General features: G+C 44.3%; 1 pseudogene; it reads right to left on the bottom strand.

Annotated features, from left to right (window-relative positions):
- Positions 1-654: 654 nt before the first annotated feature.
- On the bottom strand, positions 655-11,323 carry LOC119827176 (annotated as a pseudogene).
- Between the last annotated feature and the right edge of the window lie 15,235 nt (positions 11,324-26,558).

Here is a 26,558-nt window from a genome sequence, read left to right as displayed (position 1 = left end):
ACCAGCCAGGGACAAGGGAGAATCATGTCAATTGATTATAAGGGTGGGGGCAGTGGCCCCAGCTCCTGCACAGCACAGGGAGCCTGTGGTACAGGCCACCTGGCTCCAGGGCAGGTCTGGAGACAGACCAGTGGCATGAGAAGGTGGGTGTGGGGCTGGGAGACAGGTTGGTTTTGTAGGGCACAAGAAAGTGACTGTGTTCAGGGCACCACTGTGGCCTTACACCTGAGCCCCTAAAAGTGTGGGTCCGGGCCTGACTGGGTCTCTGTGGCCCAAGCCATTTTCAATCATAGCAACAGGGGCTAGAAATAACTTTAATTTTAAAAAGACATGCAAATGCTCTCTCTTTAAAAAATAAAATAAAATCTCTGGTCTGTAAAATTACTCCAGCTACTATTTATTTATGTATTTATTTGTTTGTTTGGTTGGTTGGTTGGTTGGTTTTTCGAGACAGGGTTTCTCTGTAGCTTCGGAGCCTGTCCTGGCCTAGCTCTTGTAGACCAGGCTGGCCTCGAACTCTCGAACTCACAGAGACCCGCCTGCCTCTGCCTCCCGAGTGCTGGGATTAAAGGCGTGCGCCACCACTGCCTGGCTCAGCTGCTTTTTAAAGTGGCTTTTCTGGAATGGTGGAAACTGCCACATGCCGAGGGGCACCTAGACGGCGGACTTATAAAAAGACACACTCAGGTGGAGGTCTCGCCCAGCTCACGGCTGTGCAGTTCAATTGGCTCCTGAACGCTTTCTCCCCAGAGCCCATCTGGGTCAGCGCCATCTTGTGGTCCTTCTGGAAGAACTTGAAACCTTTGACAACACTGCCTGTCGCTGGAGAAGATGCTCTTTGAGTCATCCTCTGACACAGAGGGCAGAATATTGGAGAGGTGAAGGGTGACTGAGGGCGGGAGAAGTTCTGGAAGTTCTTGGAGCCTGGGCTTCTTGAAGCGGGGCAGCAGCTTCAAGACAGTGGTCTTCCTGTCCCTCATGAGGCAGCTGCACACTCTGACACTTTTACAGTGTGATGCACACTGATTCCCTGCAGCTGTGCCTGCCCATTCAGGGGCTCATGGTCAGCTGAGCCTGGCTGCCCTCCACTAGTTGTACAGGTGCATTCTCCTTGTCGAGCAGAATCTTCACCCGCTGCGCATCACCATAAGACACCAGAGAGAATAGAGAGGCTTTGGGGTGTGACTCTCTCAAGGTTCAGGTTGCTGACCAGAAGGATGAAATTCCTGGCACCTACCAAGCCTGGGATAGCAATGTGTCCAGCCATGGCAGCCAAAGCAGCAGAAGGCACCACGCAGGGGAGGAAGGGGTAGCACTCTGTGGACATTAGGAACAGAGAGACCTGAGGGAAGGCAAGGGTGGGAGGGAACCTGGCTCCTGCATGCGGAGAGGCTGACATTGCGCTGAGCATACCAAATACTGCAGGCTTGGTCTGGTCCAGCGAAGGATGGCTGTCCCCAGAGGGCAGGTGAAGCTAAGTGTGATCTCTGCACTTGTCATTGTTGTATTTGACGTTGAGATTGGTGAGCTTGGAGTAGTCAATGTGCAGAGCATAGCAGGTGTTGTAGAGGTTCTGACCGTCCAGGGACAGTTTGGCACGCTGGGCATTCCTGGTGTGCATGCTGCAGCCTCGCCTGGAGCTGGTTGTTCTTGGTGAATGTGTAGATCTTCGAGACTGTGCCGAACTTAGAGCGGATCTGTGCAGCACGTCCAGGGTCACTGGGCAGAAGAGGTTTTCCACAATGAGCCTGCGCAACAGACTTTGCCTGCCATTGCCATTCCAGCACCCACAGCAGCCTGGTTTCTGGGTTACACAGAGTTCACAGCCTACAGGGCTGCTTGCGTGCATGACTGGTTGGGCGAGCTGTGGGTTTTGAGCTCCTTGTGGGGCCGTCCACGCAGCATGGCTGCCACGGTCGTGTGGTAGTTGACCATGGTGTTGGCAGCCTCCTCTGTGTTCATTTCAATGAAGGTTCCGGTTTGCAAACTGGACCTCTTCACAGCATGATCCTAGAATCAGCAAATTAATAGCGGAGGGCTGGGTTCAGTCAGCAGAGTGCTTGTCTTGCAATCATGAGGACCTGAGATCAGTCTTCCAAACTCTACATTTAAAAGACCAGATATATAATGCACACTTCTAACCCTGGCACTGGGGAGGAGCTACAGGAGGGTTCCAGAACTGAGTGAACAGCCACTATAGTTTACCTGGTGAGTTCCAGGACTAGACATAGACTTTGTCTTTTAAAAAAAATGTGAGTGACTGAAAGATTCATGGCAGCGTAACCTGGCTGGTCCCCTGGCAGGTGGAAAACAGACAGATGCACCATGTGGAAAGAGCTTGTGTAAAGAGTTTATTTAGTGGGTATTGGGAAGGGTATAAGGGTAAGAGAATTATGGAGAGAAGAGGTAAGGAGAGAGAGAAAGAGAGGAGAGAAGGGGAAGGAGGGAGGAAGCATGGAGAGAGAGAGAGAGAGAGAGAGAGAGAGAGAGAGAGAGAGAGAGAGAGAGAGAGAGAGAGAGAGGATACAAGATCATTTTGCCTGGGTGGGAGGGGGGAATTTGGGGGTGCGTGGAGCTTGTCTCTTTAAGGAACAGGGAAGACCAGGATAATGATAACAATGACCCTGAGAAATGACAGCTGCCATCCTCTGTCCTCCAAGCAGGCATGAATATATTGTGCACCTGCATGCATGCATACGAGCACATACTCCCACAGAGAAAGAAACAGACAGAGATCGAGACAGAGAAAGAAAATTAATTCCTCTTTGCGATAATACTGGTTCCCAGCATGACTGTGGAACGGGTATACACTTCCTCCTCTGGTTATCCAATGCTTTGTTCTATGAAGAATTTCCTCATGTCTCTGGGGACACTGACATGAAAAATTCATGTATAGCTTAGTTTATGCAGCAAGCAGCTTCCCCAAAACTTTGTGTGAATCACATTTTTTTTAAAAAAAAACAATTGAGTCCCATTTCCCCACTGACTGGCTATCTGCTCATGGTCGCTTTCCCTTCCTCCGTGATTTATCTCCAATTGGCGGCAGCAAACTATAACCCTAGCCTCACAGCTCTATCCATCCCAAGAGGCTCATCAATCAATCATCAGAATTTCCATTCAGAGCCTATTATGTGTAAGACAGTGTTGATGGTCTGTAAAGAGAATAGGGAATACAGCAGAGGCACCAGGGGACGCTGCTATCTGAATCCTCTACAAAACCGTGTGAACAGCCACACTCCGACTTATCTCATCTGTAATTCAGATTTATCCTCTATCAGGTTTTTCCCAAAGAGGTATCTGTGTGTGCTGAGCAGGCTATCTAAGTTACCATAGAAATAGAAAAGGCATAAAAGGATATTTAGAAATGTAAGGACATCTATAAATCCTCACTAACAGCAATTGTGATTGTTGGGAGCAGTGACTGAAACTATCATAGTGTGTTCTGAGTTGGGAGGAGGCTCAAATAACACACCAGTCTTCTGCTCCAGGCAGAACAAGAGCAAACTAAGAAAACGTTAATAATATCCTATAGAAACAAGTCAGGAAAGACAATTTAATTTTCTTCTGTGACAGGAGATGAATTCATATCACTAAAGGACCTCTAAGTCAACCTCTAGTATCTCGGTGGTGTGAATTTTCCCAGCCCACTCGTGGTGTTATCTGTGGCATCACACTGGCTGTGTGACCTACTTCAACAGCAGGAGAAGCTTCATAAGGAAGTATCTATGATTTGTTGGCTTCTCATCATCATCTGGACAGTCAGGGGATTCTGGACCTCTCACGGAAGCCTAAGTACCTAAGGGTAAATACTGGAAACAGCCAAGACAGCATACTTGAGATTTGTTGTGTGTTTGCAAACACCAGAAATGAGCTCACACTACCTTAATAAGGACAAGAGAATAAAGGTTTACAATGAAAAATATTTAAGATTTTAATCTGTGGAGTTCAAGAGCAAAGAAAAATTGTCCCAGAAGGCTTAGATGTGGCAGGGAGGTTTTCCTCTGGACCCTGATCACCAGCCTCTTAGCTGTCTTTTTATTAGGACATCTGTACCCCTGTGCTTCCTCCAACACCTGCCCTTTCTGCTGCCCACCACGTGGACACTAAGAGCCTCACTTCTACTGTTTAACCTCAAGATGCCTGGGGATATGCCGACTCTCTCTTGGTCCAATTCCAAACTCCTAAGAAAAGCCTGAGTTTTCGCACAGTTTGCCGCAGATGGCTGCCATTTACCCGGTAATTAGTAGAGGCTGGGGGTGGACGTCTGCTCCACCAGCTCAGAGTGTCATTATGAAATGCCGTCAACCGCCTAAGTTAAAAAGCATGTACTTAGAAATGCTACCAGAAAGGTAAGTGCAGGATGAGACCCCTCCTCGCTTCCTCCACATGTCCTCACACGGCCTCTCCACGCATGCACCTAGAGAAAGAGAGATGGCAAACCCACTCATGGCCCCTATTAGAATATCACTAACGTGTCCTGCCCTCCTGATTCCAGCTGAACCTTCTGATGAGCAGGAAAGTTAGCCAGGAGCTAGCGACTGGATCCAAACTGCTCCCTATTAGTGGTGTAGAGTGGATGAAGTAGTGGCCCTGGCTTTAACAGTGGCTCCCAAGAAGACGTGTTCAAATCCTAATTTCAATATCTGTACATATGACCTTATTGGAAACAGGTCTTTGTAGATTAATCAATTAAAGGTGTCTAGAAAAGGTCAAGCTAGATTTAAGGTGACCCCAGAATTCGATGACTGGTGTCCTTATGAAAGAAAGGAGAGGGCTGAGTGGATGTTATCACCTTGCAAGCATGAATACCTGATTTGGGGCCTCAAAATCCACATTTAGAAACAGTTTGGCCTTGTGTCCCCATCTTACAGTCCCAGTACTGAGGAGGCAGAAACAGGCAGATCCCCGTGGCCCATTGGCCAACCAGCTCTATTCGGTTTCCAGGTCAATGAGAAACTCAGTGTCAAAAAAACAAGCTGGCCAGCATGTAAAGTCATATGACTGTCAACATTATCCTCCAGCCTTGACACACACACACACACACACACACACACACACACACACACACACACACTACAGAAAGGAGAGAGACGACACTGACACACACAACACAGAGTGAAGTAGGCCAGGATAGAGGTTCATAGAGAAATGGTAACCAAAACAAAACAAAACCATGCAGAGAAAGGAGAGAACTATGGGAGCTGGAGAGACGGCACTTGCTGCTCTTGCAGAAGACCCAGCATCAGTTCCCAGCACCCTCCTGAGGCTCGCAGCATCCTTACCTCCTGATCCATGGGATCTGAGGCTCTCTTCTGACTTATACAGATATTAGGCATGCACCTGGTTCACATATGTATACAGTCAAAATACTCACATGCATAAAATTAATTAATTAATTAATTAATTTCTTAAAAAGAGAAATACAGAGTGGGGCCCAGGCCAGAAAGTCTACTTGTTATCAAATTCAGTAGTACCAAAGGAAAAACGTAAATCAGTAGCCATTACTGCATGTAAGTACATGGGCTTCTCTTGTATATTATTTCTATGCATGTTCATGTGTGTATATCTGAGAGTATGCTTGTGGAGGTCAGAGGCCAGTGTCAGGGATCTTCCTCAATTACTCTCCACTGTTTCCTTGGGGTTTTTCACATGTTTATTTTTATTTTTAAGCATAAGGACCACTTACTAGAGTTTAAAAGGAAAACCCTAGAGCAGGCAACTGTAAACCTCTCAGCTTTGAACACATAGCTTACATACACATACATATATATCATATGTATATATATATATATATCATACACATACTATACATCGTATACATGTGTATATGCATGTGCATATACATCATGTACAGATACATCATATCATACACATATATATACAATAGCCAAAGATCTATTGGCAACAGATGGCTGCTGGGAAGAAAAATTAATCTTTTTGTCTCCCTCCAACCTCAGAAAACCCATTCCTGTAACATTGTATCTAGAAGCAGCATTGTAAGAACATTCAGCCACCATCTATCTCTTCTTCCTTTTGTTCATTCAACTTCTTTCGCTCTGAGAGGTCTAGACTGCACTCTCTTTGGGGCCACCATCCCTCTCCTTTCTTCATTAATTAAGTCAACTTAGACTTCAGGGTTCAGGATTTTTAACAATATCTTTGTCCGCACCTTAAGCTCTCTGAGCCATCTTTTGCTTTCTCTTCCCACCATTCAGATAAAACTCAAGCCTAGGAAAGTTCAGCTCTGGTGCCTTTTTCATTCCTCTGTCCAAGCAGAAAAGGACAACCCAGGCACCTGATATGCTCTGATGCACACCTTCAAGGGAGCCCACCTCGGGCCAAGTAATCCCAGCCCATCAATCTGTGTTAGTTTTTTCCCAAAGTGTTACTTTTCTTTCTCCCTGTCTCTACCACAACCACACTCCTCGCTCATCAGATGATCCTGCCTCCTACATCCGAGAGAAAACAGATGCTACTAGACAAGAAATACCCACAAGCAAACCCACACACCCTGCTGCCACGGAGCCCATCCATCTCGTCCTCCTTTCCTCCCACAAGGGATGGGAGCTCACACAACTCTCCCTGCATCTGCTCTTTGGGTCTCACCCACACAAGCTCTTGCTCTCGTTTCTCCTTTTCTTTTGATGTTCATGACCCAGCTCTTGCTCAAAGCACCTACCCACTTCCAGCTGAGCCTGCCGAGCCACACTGAACCTCATCCACACACTTTTCAGTCAAGAAGGAGAGTCATTTCTTTACCTTATGTCAGTTCTCAGCCCTGGAATCCAAGTCTGACAGCCATAATTCCACTTAAGCAGCCTTGCTGGCTTCTTTGATGATATTGCATGGTTACTTTCACCATAGTGGGTCTCTCCATAGACTGGATTCCGGCCTTTCTTCCTTCCTTTGGTTTTCAGGATCAGACAATCCTGAATTTTTTTCCCTAAATGTGAATCTAATCACATGCTCAATTCAATAAAAAACCTGACAAAAGCCACTTATGAAAGGAGGGGTTTACTTGGCTTACAGTCCAAGGTAGGAAAGGCATGTTGTCAGGAGCCAGAGGCATCTTAATGTATTATATCCACAGTTAGGAAACAGAAAGATGAATCCTAGATTTCTCTTTTTGATTCAGTCTAGGACACCAGCCTATGGAATAGTGGTGTCTACACAGAGAAAACATGACTGTGGCTAACTATGCCCTGTAATGCTGTAGACACAGAATCCATGATGGAAATAACTGGGCTAAAGGAGAGGATGAAGAGGGCTTAGGGAGACCAGGCAACCAGTGATGTGCAAACAAGATGATCTGAGTTCAGTCTCCAGCACCTACATAAAACAGCCATGAGCAGATGTGCCTATAAACCCAGACAAGGGGAGGTGGAGACAGATGAGTCCCTAGATCTTAGTGGTCGAGCAACCAAGCCTAATTGGAGAGTTCTAGGATCCAACAAAAGACCCTCAAAAACACAAGGTGTATGACTCCTAAAGGATTTCATATGAGATTGATCTCTGGTGTACACACACACACACACACACACACACACACACAGACCAGTGAAGCTAGCAGAAGGCAGCTGGGGTACGGAGGATGAGCCCTCCAGAATGCAAAGGAAGAGAATGAAAACTTTTACTGTGCTAGTAGTGTGTGTTCCCACTAGGATCCTCAGCCCTGCCTCCTTCCCACTAATGACTTTTAAGAGCCACCCAGAACATGAACACTTCTCCTTGGCAGCAGATGGCAGCAGTAATAAGCCTCGGTGGCATGCTAAACACTGACAGGTGGCACAGAAATGGGCTCTGCTCCCCCATTAAAAAGACAACTTGTCTCACAGATGCAGCAAATGGATGGAAACCACACAGAGACATGTCTTTTTCAATGAGGTACAAATCTTCCAACGTGACTTCTGATAACTTCACCTGTAACCCCAGAGACATGCTTCTTCTACCACTGAAGGATTTCCATGGAGCTGCCCTGAGGTTCCACTGAATCATTAGCTTAGCTTCTAAACCCCGGACCATAGGTGTTGGTTCCATGGAGATCAGAGAGTCACAGATGGCCCATCCTCTCTGGGTCACATCTCTTTAGTTGGGTCCCATCCTCAGTACACCTGTCTTTGAACTTCCACAGTTTCCTAACAACCAATAAACATCTGTGTGTCCCCACCAACACCCCATGATCCCTGAACTTTGTGAAGAAAAGTTCCATATCTTATTCAACGTTGCTTTTCCAATGTCCAGTAAAATGCCTGGGACCCTATAGGAGGTTTGGCAGAATGGAAAGAGCAAGCCTTAAGAACATTTGGATTTGAGTCTTTCCATCCACATCATCTTACCCAATGTGTTCATGTCTCTGGATTTCATTCTTCGGGTGTAAAGCTGTACACCTGCCTGTAGAATATAAGGATAAAAACTATTTTTGAAATGCACATACTTCCCAGTAAAATTCCAAACACGCAGTAGGAGTCTGCATGGATTGAGCAGCTTTCAGGGACTAACCCTGTACCCCATGTGTGCTGCTTAGTTTTGATTTTCAATTTGACACAACCTAAAATCACTCTCTAAATCTAGCTGGCCTATGTGCACTACTGTGGGTTTTTTCTGGTTGTTAATTATTTTAAGAAGACGAGAACTAGGGTGGTGCATAATGGTGAACTATATAAGAATGAAGAAAGCTAAAAACATGCCAGCATGGACACCAATCTATCTCTCTCTCTCTCTCTCTCTCTCTCTCTCTCTCTCTCTCTCTCTCTCTCTCTCTCTCTCTCTCTCCCTCCCTCCCTCCCCCCCTCCTCCTTCCCTCTCTCTCCCTCCCTCTCTCTCTCTCTCTCTCTCTCTCTCTCTCTCCCTCTCTCTCTGTCTCTCTCTGTCTCTGTCTGTGTGTGTGTGTGTCTGTCTGTCTGTCTCTCTGGCTCTCTCTGTCTGTCTGTCTATATCTCTTTCTAACTGTCTATGTGATGTGACTAGCTGTTGTGAGTTCGTGTCCGGGCTTCTCTCTAGTGATGGACCTCCTTTTTCTAGTTGCTTTATCTCAGAGTATTTCACCACAGCAACAGAAGCGAAGCCACCATCACAGCTTGGTGGAGAAGCAGATAACCAGCTGGGAGGCTGTGCATGTGGAGAGACAAAGGCCATATGGGAAACCTCTGCATCTTCCTCTAAATTTTCTGTGAAATTACAAAAGGAGAACACAGACGAGAGCTTAAAAAGAGAAATTACCGTCCTGTTCCCAAAAGATAAAGCATCCCAAGAAATGTACAGAAAAAACAGAAGAGCATGGACTCGGGATGAAAGGACGATAAGTCTAGGGATGACACCTCATGCAGACATGCCCAAGGCACTCGGCGTGTGGTGAGTGGGACCCTCAGGAGTGCTCTGAACATTTGTCTTAGAAGCTGTGCATTTCTGCATCTCCTGTGCACCTGAACACTACCAGCCACCCTTCTTACTCTTGCCCACTGCTCTGGAACGCTATGTATGAGCTGCCTTCCAGGGACTTACACAAGGCAGGGAGCTCTATGCTGAGAAAAAGGAAGCCACTGTTTGATCAGTGTCATGGAGCTATCACTGGAGCAAGATGAGCAACATATCAGTCAGGCATGGGGCCTGTACTGCAGTGTTGACTGCTTTGGTCTTGTGCATGGAGAGCCCTGGTAGGCTGCCCATTCTCCAGTTAACTGTGCCTTATGCCCATTCACATATGAACAGCACTACTTAGACACAGCTGAAGTTGGGAGATAGTGTAGACGGTGCCTAGAGGAAATGGTGGGTAGGTATGATTTAAATGCACTGCATTCATACATAAAATTACAAGGAATAAATACAGTTTAAAATTTAAGAAAGATGTAGCATCAACTACCATAGAAAAGAAAGCCATTGAACAAGTGTTCATGAATGGAGACAGTTCAGGGCTTACTTAGGAACCAAGCTCTCCTCGGTCTGTGCAGTGGGTGTCAAAGTGAGTGTGCTAAATGATTATGACGTGCCTAGAACAGAGTCCTGTGCATTTAATGCTTGGTGGCTACTATTAATCAACCGTAAGTTCCTTTTACCTCCAGAACTTGAAATCTCTTAGCAAATGTCTGCTAACTCTGGGCAGGGGGACAAGGAAAAACTGTTTCTCCAGCAGTCTCTGCTGGTGTGCGTGTTCTCTCTGAGGTGCCTCTTGTATTCAGTATCTGTTATTATTCTGGTGTAGCCACTTTAGCAGCTACTCAGAAGAAGAGAGGCATAAATACAGAAATAAATTGTACTCACGTCTAAGATGTGCATCGTTGCTATTTAACTCACAAGACTGGACTCACAGAAGAGAAATGAGGCACTGGGAAGAGCCAGCTCCCATTGGGAGGAGACTGTGACTCCTCGCCACCCTTTCCTTTTTTCTTCCTGGTAGAGGACAGGTGAAAAATAAAATGTTTCCACATGCAAAATGCTTGCCCTTGCAACAATTCAAGAGAAGCTCACAGGTCAGAGTTGAGAAGATCAATGGTCCTTGGTCCTGTCCTGGCAAAGATCCATAGAGGAAGCCTGGAGCGGACACAGCTCCTTATACTCGTATCTAACAATGTGAGTGTCTGGAGCCCCATCAAGCCCCATACTCGGAACAGAAAGCTGAGGCTGGGGGAGATGGCTCAGAGGGTAAAACTGTTTGTTATAGAAGCATGAGGACCTAAATCAGACTCTCCAGAACCCATATAAGAGCTAGTAGTGTATTGGGATTTATTTACAGAAGGTGGAAATAGGGGAACCCTGGAATTTTCTGCACAACTACTTAGTGTATGCAGGACAAAGAAGAAAAGCAAAACTTGATTCAGACAGGTAGAAGGTGAGGCCTGACACCCAAAGTTATTCTGTGACTTCTGCACAAGAAACATGGAATGTGCATGCCCACATGCATAAGTGTGTGTGTGTGTGCACGCATGTGCATGCGTGCACACACACACACACACAAACACACATGAACTAAAAAGCAGCTATCTATTTTCTTCAAACTAGAACTCCACTATTCATAAATTATCATTCTTTTCTCACTGTACTCTGAAACAGCACTGCCAAGCTGTTCCCAATGATCAAGGGATTCAGTCAAAAGGAACAGACACAAGGCAATGTCCCAAAATAGAAATTAAATCCATTTATCCTTATTCCCTCTACAAAGGGAGCATGCTGAACTCATACCTGTGCTTATACACAGAAATATGAACAAGAAAGCAAAGATCGCTTCTAGCGCTCTCCGCCTCTCTTTCACCAGCCGCATAGAGCCTCTGTTCCCTCTCCTCTGTTTCCAGGGTCCCAGGAGCTCTCTCCTACTTTCGGGGAGGGCCATGACACACGAATAATTCAGCAAAGACAGCAGGCTTCCATTATACTTTGTGGGCAAGCCTCGGGCATAAACCACAAGAAGAGGCAAAAGACTTAAAGTAGGAAAAAAAAAAAGGCACCAACAATGAAGCGAGGGATACTGGGAATTCTCCATCCCCCAACACCGAGGTGCCATAGTTCACTGGTATCATGCATTTACAGTAGGGTATGGGCTCAGGAAGCAAGTAGTGGAGCCAGTGATTGTTTTAGAGATGAGGTTTCTCAAAAAATGATAAGGAAGCCTTCCCTCAAGACTCCACAGCATTGTGGCTATTGTCATTCTTCCAGGCTCTCTCCCCTGACCCACTTCAGTGATGAACTAAACTCCCAGTAGTCAGGGTACAGGGTATAGAATCTCTTCAGATGTCTTTTTCAAACTCTATGCTACCAACTAGGGCATCTAATAACTGTACTTTGGGATCTTTCGACTCTCAACTAGTTCAAGTGGAGAGAATAAGTGGCCATGGAGGGCTTAGCCCTAAATGAAACACCTATATCACACACTGACTTCCTAAGACTCAGGGACCATCACAAAAGAAGTGGTTGGAAGGCATGGAAGAGCCAGAGGTTGGATAAGACAACTTCGAAAGTGTCTTCTTGACATTGCAGGACCGCTGCAGACATAAACCAACAGCTGCCATGGTTTTCTACAGGAGATCAACCCAAACCAAATTCCAGGACGGCTATGGGAGGGGCTCATGTCTTCACCTCTAGCCAGGGAGCTATGGCCAGTTGATGGCTTCTAGGGGGGGGGGTTCCTTAAAGGATGTGGCCTTTAGTAATTCCTCCAGTGGTCCAGTATTAGGGTCAACACACATGCACAGGTGGGCAGCACTAATTGAACTTAATGGATTATAAAAACTATAGAAGAAGTAATGAAGCTGGAAAAGTTTGTGATGAGAGACTCTGGGAGGAGTTGGGGAGAAGGAAGGGAAAAGTGGAGATGAACAAAAAATGTTGAATATGAATGTCACATGAAGTGACACTGAGCATGTGAAATGCTCAATAAGCAAAAACACATGAAAAATAGTAACATCAAAGTTGCATCATATGAGACTGAGGAGACATCTACCTGGGTAAGCGTATTTGCTGAACAAGTATAAAAACCTAAGTTCAAATCCCCAGCACTCATAAGAAGCACAGTGTGGGTGCCTATGACTGTAACCTGTAGTGTGAAGCGGCGGGGCCGTGTCCCGCCACCCGGCAGCGGCTAGCTTTACACCCGAAATAATTACACAGAAACTGTATTCTTTTAAAACACTGCCTGGCCCATAGTTTCAGCCTCTTATTGGTTAATTCTCACATCTTCCTTTAACCCATATTTAGTAATCTGGGTAGCACCATGAGGTGTGGCTTACCAGGAGAGATCTTAACCTGCGTCCATCTCGGAGAGGAGAAGCATGGAGACTCCCTATGGAGACTGCCTGAAGCGTCTCCCCAACTCTACTTCCTTGTTCCCACAATTCTGTTCTGTCTACTCCACCTACCTAATTTTCTGTCTCTTAAAGAGCCAAGGCAGTTTTCTTTATTAATTAACCAATGAAAGAAACATAGACAGATAACTTTCCTCCATCATTTCCCCTTTTTCTGTTTAAACAAAAAAGAAAGGCTTCAACTTTAACATAGCAAAATTACATATAACAAAACAGTTATCAAGCAAGTATTACAGTTACAATATTTAAATCTATTTTATCTTTTATCATAACTAAGGAAAGCTATAACTATCTATTTATTCTTCAACTCCATCAAAGACTCCAGAAGGATACAATGCTACCTAAGTAAACAAGAAATAAGTAACTTATAAAACTCTAGAAATGACAGAGACAACTCGCTGCCTGGACAGTCACCCAAAGTTCCTCTGTACCGTTGGGGCATCCATCTTCGGGCTTCAGGCCCACAGTATCCAGCAGACATTTCCATGAAGCAGAAAAATTCCAAAGACAGTTCAGTCACTTTCTGCTGTGTCCTGCAGAACGTCTCGCAGACTCTTTCACGAATCAGGAACCCTGAGAGACCATCTCACCTTTAGGCAAGTTCAGCAGTCCTCTCTCTGCGGGTTCTTTGTGTCCAGTTTATGGAACAGTCCAGCCAAGAGCAGTTTCTTGCCCAAATGGCTAGCAAACTCCATAAGGAGCCTCTTCGATGCCCATCTTCCTCTCAAAGTAGATTGGTGCTGCCAGGAGCAGACGTGTCTCATTGTCATGAAAAACCCTAAGTTATTAAAACATTAAATGCCATATTCTGCAGTCTTTGAAAGATGTGAAGAATGTCTATCTAACTGAAATATATCTCTACATATCTAGAAAATCTAATAACATGACTACAAGCTTAACTATTATCAATGATTATCCATTAACAATCTATATTTCCTAATTATACATTACATTTAAAATGAACTACACAATCACAATAGCTTAATCAAGATCAGAAATACATATACATATAACAAATTGACCTTAAAATCCATACCAATGCAAATTCATATCTATATCATCTCCCCCTTTAAATGTAAAAGAACATTTATAAACAATATTTGGGAAAATGGGCGCAGTTATTTCTCTCCAAACTGCTTCCTGCTGAATGGGGGCACTGTTATTTAGGTCTTTTATGGTGTAACCTGTGTGCTAGGTTCCTCTCGGCAGTTGAGTGAAGTAATTTTTTGAAGATGTTCACAGCAACCTTTCAGGAGGGCGTGGTCTATCATACCATATTGGGATAGAAGCAATCCACAGAGTCTCATCGTCTGTGAAAACAAAAGAAGAAACTCTTTTTCAAAGCATCATGTTCTTACATCCAAATCCTGAAGTCATACCGTTAAGATGTCCATTCTGGTCTAGACTGGCAGCCCATATAATGAAATGTCTCTCTGTACTTAGCTCCTTTACAGTCAAAAATTTCAAAGAAATCACAATAAAATACATAATCCAGACTCTCTGTGAATTTTCCATTTTTACGTGGCTTATTTTTACTCTATCACTTGCTTTATTTTGTCTCTTTAAAGGCTTTACCTTTTTTTTTTAAGGCATTAACTTTATTTTCTATATTTTTTCTTCTCTTTCGCTCTCAAGCCTACGTACATTTATCCAACACTGTGACCCATTTAAAGGCCTTCTATGTCTGAATCTTTCCTATTGTGAATCTGTAATTTTTTTACTATCCAGGAGCACTTCTTAAAAGGTTAAGCACTTCTTAAAAACTTAAGTTGTGCCAGTAGAGGTAATACGGTACCGCCTGTTTTCAGCCAAGTCTAAACCTTAACTGCGCTGTTATCATGGTAATTACGATAGTTCCTGCCTGAGGTCAGCACAGTTGAGCATGGCGGAGCAGAGCCAGAGCCACTCCTGCCTCAGAGCATGGTCTCAGAGTACTTTCTTTCCGATCCCCAGCGGGCACACAAACATCCAGTCCATAAAAGCCATTGAAATGCTTTATAGCCAGAGTTTGCATTGGCGGCACAGCACCAGGAAGCCACGTTTTAAAATGACTCAGCTTTTTTTTTTTTTTTTTTTTTTTGCCGCTATTGCCAAAACATGAAATCTCTCTACGGCACGTCCAGGCAAACAGCAAAAAGCTGTGTTAAACTCTCTCTCTCCTTTATTTAAAGCCCTCTCAGGTTTTTAAGTGGATTTAGTCACCACGTTGGAGCGCCAATCTGTAGTGTGAAGCGGCGGGGCCGCGTCCCGCCACCCGGCCACCAGCTAGCTTTACACCCAAAATAATTACACGGAAACTGTATTCTTTTAAAACACTGCCTGGCCCATAGATAACCTAGCACAGTCAAAGTAGAAGGAGTTAGAATGATCCCAGGACTTACTGGATGCCAGCCTAGCTCTAGTTTTAGTAGAGACCCTGACTCAAGAAAATGAAGAAGAGAGTAAAGGAACAGTGTGCCCAGTGTCCTCCTCTGGCTTCTACACATGTGACTGTCACACACACTTTCACACACAGGCATATACGACACACTTATGCATGTGTCATGTATGCACAAATACATCATATACACAAATATTACCGAAAGCACACACGCCTTTGAAATTGCATGCATATTTCTACTGTTCAACAAAATGTGCATGTGCCGTAGTCTTCCCTTGTCAGGGTGTCACATTTCATAACGTCAGTGGCTGACAATCAAGTACAGTCCAAAGCTATGAACACTGGTCCTGGCTTCTTTAAGAGAAAGGCTGTAGCACACAATATCTGAAATTACCACCCCAAGATAAGGAGGCAGTCCTCAAAAAACAGTCAAATACATTAGTTCCCCTCCCCCGCATCCATGGAAGACACACTTAAAGACTTGCACCCCTAAGAAAGCCTGAAACAAGAGGCAGTTGGTACCAAACCCTCTATATTACTTGGCATACACACTATGATGCTGTGTCAAACCAAAACAACTGACTGTGTTAGCCAAGCTTCTGCTGCTGTGACAACCAAATCGAGACACACTTACAGGGAGGAAAGCTTTATATTTGCTCACGGTTTCAGCCCCCAGTCCTGGGCCTGCTGCCTGTGCCTATGCAGTGTACAGTGTGAAGACAGCAGACGCAGGGGTGATTCGTGGCCTTCAAGGCAGAAGGCGATCACATGAGCTTGCCACACCATTCAGAATTACGCTCTATTTAAAACTTAGCTGTTTATTTCTGGGATTCTCCGAGTGATATTGCAGACCTCACTTGCCTGTGAGTGACTGAAATCATTCACTAAGGACTAGAGAGGGGGATAACTATGCAGCTATAGTGCCTCAAACTTCAGGAAATGTTAGGTCTCTAGAATGTGGTCACACCTAGGAAGCAATAGAACATAGTCGTCTCTGGGGCTGAAGAAACAGCCCAGTGGTTAACAGGGAGCATTGCTCTTGCAGAAGGCCCAAGTTGCCTTCCTGATACCCACATTTGATGATGCAAAACCACTCCAGCTTGAAGGTATCCATCGCCCTCTTCTGGTCTCCAGGAGAACTGCACTCACATGTGCATAACCTATACTCAGATATATACATAATTAAAATTAACTTTTTAAATGTTTAAAAAATAAATAATAACCTGGCCTCTGAGAAATTATACATGTAGACTCTAGTGTGTAATTCTCTATTGCTCCACTCATCCCTGGAGGTCTAGCAGAACTGTGGATGACATGCACCCCACAACCAGAGTCACAGTGTAATCCAAAGGAGAGAGTGCATATAACACTGAAGCAGAGTGACTGCCAAAAGTAGTTGTTAGAGCCACAGGTAGAAGGCAGACCGATGGCAGACAGCCATGACCATGGTTGGCACATGGGAGGAAAAGCCAGGATCAGTGGTGGAGCCTGAACAGCAACCACTAAAGTGGACTTGTTACCTGGTGAGTACAACCAGACATCCAGACTAGTCTCTTGGGCTCATTTTTAGACCCAGAGATGCCAGGACAGAGAAGAAGCCCCACTTCACAGTGGAATAGAAGCTAAACAAAGTAGACTGTCTCACCACCTAGAGCAAGACAGAAAGAGCACCGTGTAAGTGAAAAAGAAGTTGACAATATTACCCATGAACGCCAGCAGCATGAATTGACAGTGGGCAGCACACACAAGGGAAAGAGACTCCTCGGTTAGCAAAAGACATAAGAGCTCCAAGCACACATGGCTACTGCCCAGAGCCTTTGATCACATCAAGGATTTCCACAAGGTCTTTGCTCCCTGTCTGTCCTGAGGCAATACCCAAAGACCGATCTAAAGACTTAGTGTCTTATAAACAGATAGGGCCCAAAAGCCCTGCCTCCTTCCTCTGCTCTTCCAGATATTAGAACTGCACAGCTCCAATATAATGAAAATCATACATTACATTAAAATCACTACTATGTATAATTTTAAATTTCCTAGTAGCTACATTATAAAAACTAAAAGGAAATTGGCAAAACAAACTTTAATACATATTTTAGCCTGATGTCTTCCCAATGCAATCATTTTAACATCTTGTAAATATAAAAAGTTGCTGAGATATTTTATGTATTTTCCCATACCAAGCATTTGAAATGCAGTGTATATTTTACAATAATAGAACATCTAAAATCAGATGAGATTGTACACACCTCCAATCCTAGCACTCAGGAGGCTAAGACTGAGGGACAACAAGTTCAAGGCAAGTCTGGGTTATGTAACAAGACCTTGTCTCAAAAAATAGAATAGACTAAATCTTAGTCCTGACAAGCAACATTCTGTGTGGCAGCAGATGGCAGCCAGATTGGATAGCACAGATAGAAAGAAAGAATATTGCCTTCTGGTGACCTGGATTTGAACATTTTTTTAAAGAGAGTATGAGTTAGTTTTCTTGCCACTGTGACCAAACAAGGGACAGGAAACAACTCCAGGAAGAAGGGACAGCCCAGCAGGAGTACTGGGCTGCTGGTCACATTGCATCACACTCAGGAAGCAGAGAGCAAAGAGGATGTGGTGACCTACCTTCTCCAATGAAGCTCCTCCTACTGAAGTTGCACAACTCTCCGAAGTGATGCACCAAACAAGTCCAAGTGTTTGAGCACATCAGCCCATGGGGACATTCACCTTCCAACTACAACCGTCTCCATTGCATGGGCAGGGGAGGGTCACAGACCTTCAGAACTCATTTATGATGGAATTAGGAAGGTGGGTCACCCTGGGAAGTATTTGTCTTACAAGAGCCAGCACAAGACCTGAGTTCAATCCCCAGGGCCCACATTTCAAAATAAAAGCTAGTTTAGCTGCACATACTTGTAATCTCAGTTTGGGGAAGAAGTAAGCTCCTTGGGTTCCTCTCCACCTACCCAGCCTACCTGGAAAGATCCAGAACAATGAGAGACCGTGTCTCAAAATGATGGGTAGCTACTGGGAAACAACACCAGAGGATTTCCTTTGAAATCTAGCCACACGTGCACACATGTATGTGCAAACCCATATGCACACAAGTGCACACTTACTCCTTCATGTAAAGAAACTGCGACAGAAGAGAAGACTTTGTCCCTGCCCTCTTGCAAATTGAAGGGTCCTTATTTGATTTGTCTTTTAATTGTAACCGTAAGTTTTAGTCAAAATAATTCCCATTCCCTGGTGACTTTAAGAATGCCAAAACCTGGGAAATCAAAGTTGGCGGACATAATACTGAAGGGTCCTCAAGAGTGTTTGCTGCATGCCCCATCCACCTGGGACATGCAACAAGAAAACACTGTGGGCCCAGCTTCGTGTGACCATGGCAGACCCAGAGAGTCTCCTAGTGCTTTGGGTTCCCAGAGTAGGAGGAGATTTCCTGCCAAAGAATCAGCCAGAAGTCTGCCCCAATCTCTGTGGATTGTGCAGTACAATAAGGGGCAAAACATAAATTCATGTTCTCTTTTTTCGGTCGTTAGAAACACCTCAGTGAGTAATAGTTGGCCATTTCCTGTTGCTGTAACCGACCCTATGATCAAAATCAGTTTAAGGAAGAAAGGGAGTTTGGGGTTTATGGGTCCAGGGAGACAGAGCGCATCATGGCAGGAAAGGTGGACGACAGACAGCGGAGGCAGGAAGCCAGCTGATCATCTCTTCTCTGCGCCTTTGCCTCTACTGTCACCAGCTGAGAACGTTTCTCTTCGACCCATCTCCCCTGGCTCCACAATAAGCTCTAAGTGAGCGACTCCTGAGATTCTTACTACCCAAGTCATCACTAAAATGAAAAACCCAAGCTAATCAACTTACAAAGGTTTATTTCAGCTCAGTTTTGGAGGTTTAGTCCATGACTAGGCAGGTGTGTAGCTCGGTGCTTCCGGTGAGTACTGTGGTAGAGAATATGTAGGAGAGCCAACTGCTCCCATCATGACCATCATCACTTGTGGGGGAAGTGAAATGCCCCCCATGAGCTCATGGGTTTTAACACTTAGTCTATGGCTGGTGACACTGTTTGAGAAGGCTGTGGAACCATTAGGAGGTGGAGCTTCCTAAAGTGGGTTACTAGAGAAGGGCTTGAGGTTTTAAAACAGAGTCCTAGCTCCTGTTTCTCCCTGCTTCTCGACTGTGGGTGTCATATGAGCAACTGTCTCCTGTTCCTATCACTGTGCCTTCCTGGCCTTGATGGACGCTACCCTTGAATTGCAAGCCTAAATAAAGTCTTTCTCTTTTAAGTTGCTTTTTGTCATTACAATGAGAAAAGTACCTAATACAACCAGTATGCAATACATGCACACAGATACACATATACAGAGATAGAGAGAGAGAGAGAGAGAGAGAGAGAGAGAGAGAGAAAGAGAACCCACTTCTGCAATCCCCTTCAAGAACATCCCCCATGTACTAAATATGAGCCTCTTCTTTCTAAAGTCCACACCACTTCACTTCCATATAGCATCACCCTGGAATCCAAAACTTTAATATTAACACATGGTCTTTAGGGGGCATTCAACATCCAAACTATAACACTTACACATCTGTTATTGGAGAAACAGACAAATCAAAGTCACCTTCCTGGAGGATAGGCATTTCTCAGGGACTGATGGGCTGCCATTCCTCTGGTGTGGCTGAGATAAACGAGTGTGTTGCAGGATAAGCCCAGAAGCAGGTAGACATTTTCTTCTTTATCCTCTTCCCAATGTAGATGTATGGGACAAGCGTCCTTGTGAGGAAAATAAAGCAAAGATTGCTTTGATTCTGGCCTTCCTGTATTCTCTGCCAACAGGTTAGCAAGGCAAAGCAGGGAGAAAAGACATAAAGCAAACATGTGACTCACTCATAACCCTGTGAATACCGTCTGCCGTCTGCTCGGTGAAGATAACAGTGCACCTCACCCTCTTGGGTAGAGAAAAGGGTTTTGTCACGTGACAAGTTGGCCCTAATTATGAAAGAATGTAGTGGATGGGAGAAGGAACTCAAGGCTCCACCCCTTCTTGGGAGGATGTCTATAGGCAGCTAATGGTTGCTGGAGAGGAAGACCCATTTTCTTTACTGACACGGTCACTGTTAAGTCACTGTGCTCCTGTATAGAATCATACACCCGTGATCCTCTAAGGGACGTGAATTAAACCCGCTGTTTCTCTCTGTCCTCCTCCCAACAAGCATTTAAACGAGTTGAGAAAGGAGAAAGGATCGGTGAGGGGGGAGAAGACTGGGGGAAAGGGGATAAATATGATCAAAATAATTTATAAACATGTATGAAATGTCATAGTGAAACCCATCATTATATATGATTAATATATGTTAGAAAACCATTTCTAAAAAGAGGCAGAGTGGAGCACAACCTCTGCCTGCTCTGCAGCTTCAAGTGCCGCTCATAAGGAGGGTCTCCAGAGGCACACCTCTAGCCCCCGCTCCCCGGTCACCCTGGATCCCATCTCATCTCCGCCTGTCTCACTTTCATCCTCGCCAGCCAGTAGCTCAGAGTGACACTCTTCTCTCTCCCTCTCATCCCACACCCCAGACATCAAACATACAGTAGGTAGGTCGTGAGCACACTGAGCTCATTCTCAAAAAGGGCCACCTGCCCAAGTACCCATGTGTCAGACTAAACAGGTATTTTAAGTCCTCTCTTTGCTGTTGTTATAATCAAAAGGTAACCATTTCACACTTTGAAAGAGGATAACAGTATTCACCTAATTAATGTTGGCACTTAACTGATAATCAATCCCCCAAGTCCAGAACTCCCTCTAGAAGGAGTGAGTTCTATGCCAGCTGAGCTACATAGTGAGTTCAAGACCAGCCTGGGGTATGTAGGAAACACTGTCTCAAAAACAAAAACAGAAAACAGCTACTTGGAAGAGCCTGTCCTCCCTTTCTGATTACACTCCCTGGGGACATCCCTAACCTTCCATAGAGGGAGACCAAGCTTCCTGTTTCTGGTGAACACGCTCAGCATCTCACACACACACACACACACACACACACACACACACACACACACACACGGCATCTATCTACTCTTTCCCATAAGACAGAGGAAATGCTGACATAAAATATCTCACACTCGGGAAATATAATAAATGTGTGATGAGAGTACACGGATTTGTTGTGGTGAGGGTCGAAGGCATGTTTGTCAGGAGTGACCTCCAGGGAACAGAGAGTAGGAAATGGGCATCTCGCCTTCCATTGCTCTTCACTGCACATGGCTCAGCTTCTCCAACCTGTGAGACACACTCAGTAGCAGAGAGTCCATGTGGGGTGTATTTTACCCTGAATCTTCTGAGATTTTTAAAAGGGCTCAATCTGTATTAGCTTCATTAAAAAATAAAATAAGCCAAGTCTGTAATAAAGTGCATCTTCATCTTTCATCTTTCTCCTTCTCAGGTCCTTCCCATCCAAGGAATATAAAACAGTTTCAATGGTGTCCTAAGACCCAGAAGCTCCAGAGAGATAGATGGTCTAAGTGAGGGACCAGGAGCTCTGGACAAGAGACAAGGAAACAGCAACAGGTGGCACCTCAGGTAGAAAGCTGCAGGGAGACAGGCGGCTGCCAGCTTCTGTACCATCCTTTCTTAAAACTACGTGTCAAAATAGAACAATTTATTAATCAGCCCTTTGACCAGTAAAATGTCACCCTACTTTGATTCTATTGTGAGGAAATTACCCATGATACTTTAAAAACTCCATGTACAAAAATATTTATGTAACTTTCTTAAAGACAAAAAATAATTGACAATATCTCAAATTGCATCAATTGCTAATAATCATGTTAACTGGGACATAGCTAGTGAGTAGAGCTAAATCTATAATGATATTAGATAAAATTTATTTGAAATGTGATAACCATATGAAATATTTATTTTAATATAAATACATATTAAAATATAAACTTTTAAAAAATTAAAGGTTTTAATTAGATTTTTGCTTATTTATCTTGTGTCAGGGTCAGGAGGGGAACGAGTGCCATGGGACACATGTGAGGGTCAGAGGACAGCTTTCAGGGGCGATTTTCCTCCTTTTATCATGTGGATCTAAAGAATCAAACCCAGATAGTCCGACTTAACAATGGCAGGTACCTTTACTTACTGAGCCAATGCGTCAGCCCAAAAATCTTTCAATACTGAGGAAATGGTCAAATAAATTTAAATACAGTAAAACATGAATAGTTGCATAAATCTAAGATTCCCTCATCCTTTACTTATCTGCTCAGCACTGTGCGTTAGGTACTATCTTTGAGCTTCATATTATCCTCTGAAGAAAATAGACAAAGGAACCCACAAGATACCTGTGGGACCACATGAGAAAAGGAGAGAATTGATGCCTACAAGTTGAACTTTGTCACACCACACACAGACACACACACACACACACACACACACACACAAATAACCAAGTGTAATTTTAAAAAGAAAGAAAGAAAATACCAACAGTATGGTTGGTTCTTCAGACATCAACCCACTCAAGCTGATGGGCAAAGTTTGGAGAAGCAGAAGCTAAGGCGCATAGAAATGAGCTTTCCCGCCTGTCTCTGTGGGTGAAACCTGGTGTCACTTTCCTGAAAGCAATTTGGAAGCTCGAATCAAATATCTTCACGCTGCCATCACCGTGACCTGGAATCTGCCCCTATGCAAATTTACCCTAGCGAAATAATAAATGGGCACAGAAGCATATTCTCTGACAGTTAGAGATATTTATCAAAGTCCTGTGTCTAATGATAAAATGCAAAGGACAACTCCCACACCTAATAATAGCAATTTTGATAAATAAATTGTGACAAGTGATATGATGGGCTCTAGCCAAAAATCTGAAATGAGGCTATGGGGGCTTCTTGGCTCTAAAGTATGTTCATGATATATTAGCAAGTGACAAAAGGAAAATTGGCAGGCAAGGTACCTAGCATGATTCCATCTTTTTATTTACTGAAAGAGAAACAAAGCATTTGAAAAACTGCATGCAAAATTGCCAACAGTTCTTAACTCTTGGGGGCTTGTTACAGGTAACTGTTCATTAACTTCTTAACACCACATACATTTTATTCTAAGTTTTTATGTTTCTTAAGATAGGTGTTAAATATACAGATAAGATGACTTGTGAAAATACTAAATTATGATACTGCTTCAAGTGATGTAAAGATGGATTGATATTTGTAACCCTTTTTTTATCATAACTGACTTAAAACTCTGCATAGCTATGGTGTGCAGTGTGATTTTCTCTGAATCTGCTTACATGCAATGATCAAACAGGATAATTAAGACGTCTCTTAGTCTGAATATTACTTGTCTCCTTGTAGTAAGAACAATCAAATCTTCTCATATGGCTCCTTTGAAATATGCACTGTTATTAACTGCAATCACCCTACTGTGCAGATTGTGCGGTAAGATGCCTCGTTTTTCTACTTGAGCAATGCAAAAGATCTTTAGGTAAAATTTCTCTGGTAACTGAAAAGTAAGTAAAATTATCAGTTTCTATAAAGGAAGTTAATTCTTGCTGGAGAACAGAGAGACATTTTCTTCAGTGGTGTAGCCACTGGCAAGGTTCCCACAACTCCTATAAATAAATCCTCACCCCTGTAAACAGCCCTAATGAAACTCACTGGATCACCAGAGGATGATAAATGATAAGTGTTGTTAGTCTAATGGTATCTCTGGGGCTAGCAGTCTTACCGCCCAGGCTCTAAAATGAGCCAACAGGCTAGAGCTTCTCCCTGCTGGCACTAATGGCTGACGGGAAGCCATTACTCTCCAGGAACCAGCTCAGTCATCCAGCGAATATCTACTGCAGTGGCAGGCTTGGTACACAGTCCATTTACAACAGAGTTTGAGGAAGGAAAATAAAAGTAATGTTCATTTGTTTCATTACAACAATTTAATAGGAACAATCATCCAAAAAATGGAAAATGTCAAGAGGGTTATTAAAGCCCTTCAGCAGGAACCATGTGTCTAGACGCAAATATTAAATGCGAACGATCTGGAGGAAGGAGTACAGAAGGATGCACCTCTTAGAACAGGCTCAGGACGCAGTCACCCAGTGTGGCCTCCAGTTTCTGGTGGACAAAGAGGAGCCTTAGCAGGCCTTCAAAACAGCAACGTTCTAGGCCAGGCACATTGCTAGGGCCCAGAGAATCAGAAGTGACTAGATAGGTACCCTCAGTGACAGTTAATATTGACTGGCAACATGACAGGATCCAGAATTATGAGGATGCAGGCCTCTGGATGCATCTGTAAGGGACTTTGTAGACTAACTTAATCTAGGTGGGACTATTCACCCAAACTCTTGAAAGCATCATGCTATGGCCTGGGGTCTTGAACTAAACAAAAAGGAGCAATAGAGCTGAGTCCCAGCACTCAGCATCACTCCCTGCTTTCTGACTGCGGATACAGTGTGAGCAGCTGCCTCACGCTCCCTGGACAGCCCCGCCCTGATGAACCCTGATGAACCATATCCTCAAACTATGGGTCAAAACAAACGCTTCCTCCCGAGGTTGCCTTTGTCGGTGTGCTGTTGCAGCAATGAGGGAAGCAACTAATGCACTCTTAAATAACGTTCTTACAGATTTCACAAACCCACAAAAGAAAGGCAGGGGCTAGGGATATGGCTCATTCTGTAAGAACACTGCTGCCAAGCAGGAGGACCTGAATTCAAAACCCCAGCATTTGGGTAAAAGCCAGGCATGGTCTTGTGTATATAACACCAAAATTAGAGGACAAAGAGAGGCGGCTCCTGGGAGCCAGCTTAGCTGAAGTGTGGTGCCTCAAGTTCAGTGAAAGACTCCATCTCCTCTGGCTTCTGCATGTGCATGCATGGGCACAAACACCATGTGGGCATGCAACACCAACAGAGAGACAGAGACAGAGAAACACAGGCAAAGCATAACCTCGCAGGTTCCTACATGGGACTATCTGCTCTCTGTATGTAGAGTTGATCCACATGGCAGCAAAAGTGTGATTAAAGGGCCTTGAGAATGAGCATGCTGTGTCCAAGGACTTTCCAGTGTCCTTCCTTTCAAATGCCTTGCGGGAGGAGGGCTCTGAGGATAGGTGAGTGTCAGTGTGAGTTTTAAGCCAAACGCTACCTATTCATATTTTATTTCGCACTCAAGAAGTAGCCCCTCCATCAGATGGATCCTGAAAGGATGAGAAAATACAACTGGAGACCTTCCATTTACCCTCTCTGAAACAACCCGTGTACCCAGTCCAATACATCCCAGGAAATGTATTATAACAATTAACATCGATTGTGAACTTGAGAGGAAACAAAATCTCCTAAGAGACAAAGTCACCAGTATGTCCATGAGAAATTTTCTTCATCTCAGTCAGCCCCACCCTTGTGGCTGGGGTCCAGATTACATAAAAGGAGAAAGCCAGTTAAGCATGACTGCTGTCTTCCTTATGACTACAGGCACAATTTGACCAGCTGTCCTCTGCTGCTACTGCCATGACTTTATCACCGTGATGGACTATACCCCAAAACTTGGAGTTGAAATATTCCCCCTTAAGTTGTTTCTTAGTATATGTTTTATTACAGCACTGGAGAAGTAAACACTACACTGTTGACCGTGAGTGCAATGGCTTTTCCAATGAACCACACCTGAAGTGTTATATTAGAAAATATCAGCCACCAGTGAGCAAAAGGGATGCTGCTCTGTTGGGGTTTGAATGGCTCCCACAGCTGAACACTGGTCTCAGGTTAGTGGCACTGTTTGGGTAGATTAGGAGGTGTGGCCTTACTGGATAAGTATGTCACTAGAGGCAGGCTTTGGGGTGATGGAGGAGAGTTATCTGTCTATGTTACTTTCATTTGTTAATTAATAAAGAAAACTGCCTTGGCCCTTTAAGAGACAGAAAATTAGGTAGGTGGAGTAGACAGAACAGAATTCTGGGAAAGAGAGGGGAGACGCTTCAGGCAGTCACCATAATTCTCCTTTCTGAGATGGATGCAGGTTAAGATCTCTCCTGGTAAGCCACACCTCGTGGTGCTACACGGATTACTAAATATGGGTTAAAGGAAGATATGAGAATTAACCAATAAGAGGCTACAGATAGCCGGGCAGTGGTGGCGCACGCCTTTAATCCCAGCACTCGGGAGGCAGAGACAGGCGAATCTCTGAGTTCGAGGCCAGCCTGGTCTACAAAAGCTAGTTCCAGGACAGGCTCTAGAAACTACAGGGAAACCCTGTCTCGAAAAACCAAAAAAAAAAAAAAAAAGAGGCTACAGATAATGGGCCAGGCAGTGTTTAAAAGAATACAGTTTCCGTGTAATTATTTTGGGTAAAGCTAGCCGGGTGGCGGGACACAGCCCCCCCCCCCCCCCGCTTCCTTCTACATTGGGGTTTGAAA

Source organism: Arvicola amphibius, chromosome 12 (assembly GCF_903992535.2).
Source record: "Arvicola amphibius chromosome 12, mArvAmp1.2, whole genome shotgun sequence".
Taxonomy (NCBI): Eukaryota; Metazoa; Chordata; class Mammalia; order Rodentia; family Cricetidae; genus Arvicola; species Arvicola amphibius.
This window is presented reverse-complemented; position numbering and strand designations above follow the sequence as displayed.